This window comes from Bactrocera tryoni, unplaced genomic scaffold (assembly GCF_016617805.1).
Source record: "Bactrocera tryoni isolate S06 unplaced genomic scaffold, CSIRO_BtryS06_freeze2 scaffold_25, whole genome shotgun sequence".
Classification (NCBI taxonomy): domain Eukaryota; kingdom Metazoa; phylum Arthropoda; class Insecta; order Diptera; family Tephritidae; genus Bactrocera; species Bactrocera tryoni.
In genome coordinates this window covers 32454796-32457234 of record NW_024395977.1, presented here as the reverse complement: position 1 = coordinate 32457234, position 2439 = coordinate 32454796, and the positions used below count along the sequence as shown (strand labels likewise).

The 2439-nt window shown below is 32.9% G+C and overlaps 1 long non-coding RNA gene across 1 annotated transcript; it reads left to right on the top strand.

Annotated features, from left to right (window-relative positions):
• Positions 1-214: 214 nt before the first annotated feature.
• Positions 215-931, top strand: LOC120780936. Its single transcript, XR_005705978.1, has 2 exons — positions 215-711; positions 782-931. It is a non-coding gene; the product is annotated as an uncharacterized LOC120780936 (long non-coding RNA).
• The last annotated feature ends 1508 nt before the right edge of the window (positions 932-2439 follow it).

The following is a 2439-nucleotide window of genomic DNA, read 5'->3' as shown; positions in this document are numbered from 1 at the left end:
TACATTTTTTATAAGTGGTCTTGAACGATGCAACAAATCCCTTCGTTTACATATATTTTTGGTAAGATTTCAATCTGACCGTCGCTCGTTTCCAATTGATAAACGTCAAAACCTACTGAACTCGATTAGCTGTCAAAGTTCAGTAGGTTTTGACGTTTAGCAATTGCTATCTCACTTCCAGTGAGAGAGGAGTTGGACATCTCTTTATCTCTGCTTAAGATATCCGTCTTATGTATGTACATATGTGTACATATAATTTCAACATATCCTAACTGGCAAACAGCTACCAACAATATTATTAGTAACGACAATAACACTAAATATGGCAATCGATATAGTTATGGCAACGATTATGCTAGTGAACGATTGTCGCCGCCACCATCACCGCCATGTCACTTAAAAAATTAAACTGGCGACATTTGTAGTCTAGCCACTATGGTGGCGAAGTAAAAATCAATCTGCGCAGCCTCGATTGTAAAGGTTGCCCAACTGTCTGCTATGCTAAAGCGTTGATTCTTTTTCAGAAACATCATAACAAACTAAATGGCGACAACTGGCTCCGGGAGACGGCGACGGCGCACTCTATTTGCTTTTCTAACTTACTATGCACATATGTAAGTATGTATGTATGTCGTTATGTATAACCCTCGCGCAGTCGACGGCTTTAAGGCTCCATCGTCATCGGCAGTCAACAATTTGCGTCATTTTTGGGTATTTATTTGAATGTATATATGTTATGTAAATATAGTAGCATATTAAACTTCCTTTCTATTACTTATAGATTTGAACAGCCGAGAATTCAAAAGTAATGTTGTGGAACTTATGAATGAACATACTTATGATTGCTTAATACTGATATAAATGGCTAAGGGTACCAATTCACTCGATTTCTAATGTGTGCGTTTATTTCAAAATATATTTTATCATAATCTATTTGTATATTCAACATAAGCATCAATCAAATCATGGTAGGTTTGGTGCATAATTACATACATATAACCCGCAAATCAAAGGCAAGAAGACAATGGGCAGTCAAATATATATTATCATAGTTTTTCTAGTTGCAATTGAATAATTATACTCTTGCAACATGGTGCTACTGGGTATAGTCGCTTTGTTCAACTGACTGTTGTTTGTATCACCAAAAACTAATCGAGATAGATATAGAGTTACATAGTATAAATAAATGATCTCGATGGAGAGTTGAAATGCGGGTGACTGTTTGTCTGTCCCTCTATCCGTGCAAGCGATAACTTGGCACAATTCCGATTACTTTGGCGGAGGGGTAAAAACAACGAGTTTCCGTATAAATGGGGTATGTGCGGATAAGGGAGCTTCTCCAGAGAAGAAATATCCAAAAATTATATAAAAATAACTTTTATTTTTTAAAATATTCACGATTAAAAGTTCAAAAATTTGCACTAATAACACATGGTATTTCTCTATGTTTCACTAAATTTTTTCACATTTTTCACTTTGTACATTTAAATATACACTCTAAACATTGAAATAAGTTCACATTCCACTTTTATTTTGGTATATTTTATCTAAATTTATTAATTTAAAAATCACTTAGCACACTCATCGTTGAAAAGGTTAGATTGTTTACAATTATGAGGAAAACAAGCCTTGCCACATCTTAAACAGCAAATATGTAGGATTTTTAACAATTTTTCTTTGTGTGCTTTTTCACGTGATTCTTTTTTCTATATTAACTATAAAAAAAATTCTTCCTTCATATGTATACGTATGTGTAATATGTGATTTATGTGACTGAAGTACTTTCGCGTAGTACTGCTCTCTGCGTTGGCGGCCTTCGGCCGCGCTTTAAAAAAATAACACTGGTCGAGCGAATACCTGGGGGACTGAAGTACTTTCGCATAGTACTCCTTTCTGCGTTAAAATAAAAAAATATATTGAGTTTCGTTATAAAGTGGTTATATTTTTTGGTTATCTTGCACTGATATTGAAACAAAATTTGAGTTTTCGTTATAAAATGGTTAAATTTTGGTTATTATATCTGTCAGCGCTTTCCATTTATTTTTGATAATACGTTTTTTTGTATATTAGGTGACAACATATGTATATAATATTACTTATTTGCTTATTAAATTAAATAAAGAACATATCCACATGAATGGGTTGAGGAATTTTTGGGAAAAAAGGCATTTCAGCGAATTTCATTTTTATCACATGGCAGCGCTCCATTTCGTCGTAATTTTTAGCACTCACATGATGTTCACTACGAGTGTAAAATGTAATTTTTAAAATAAAGATTTCTTCGGTAAAATGACTGTTAAAAGTGTAAAATCTGGATTTATTTAAAAGTTTATAGTTTAATTTAATTTGAAGTGAAAAATGTGGGTAAAGTGTGTTTAATGTGGTAAAATAGCTTGTTGAAATGTTCGAATTTTGGGAATTTTTGAACTTTAAGGTAGA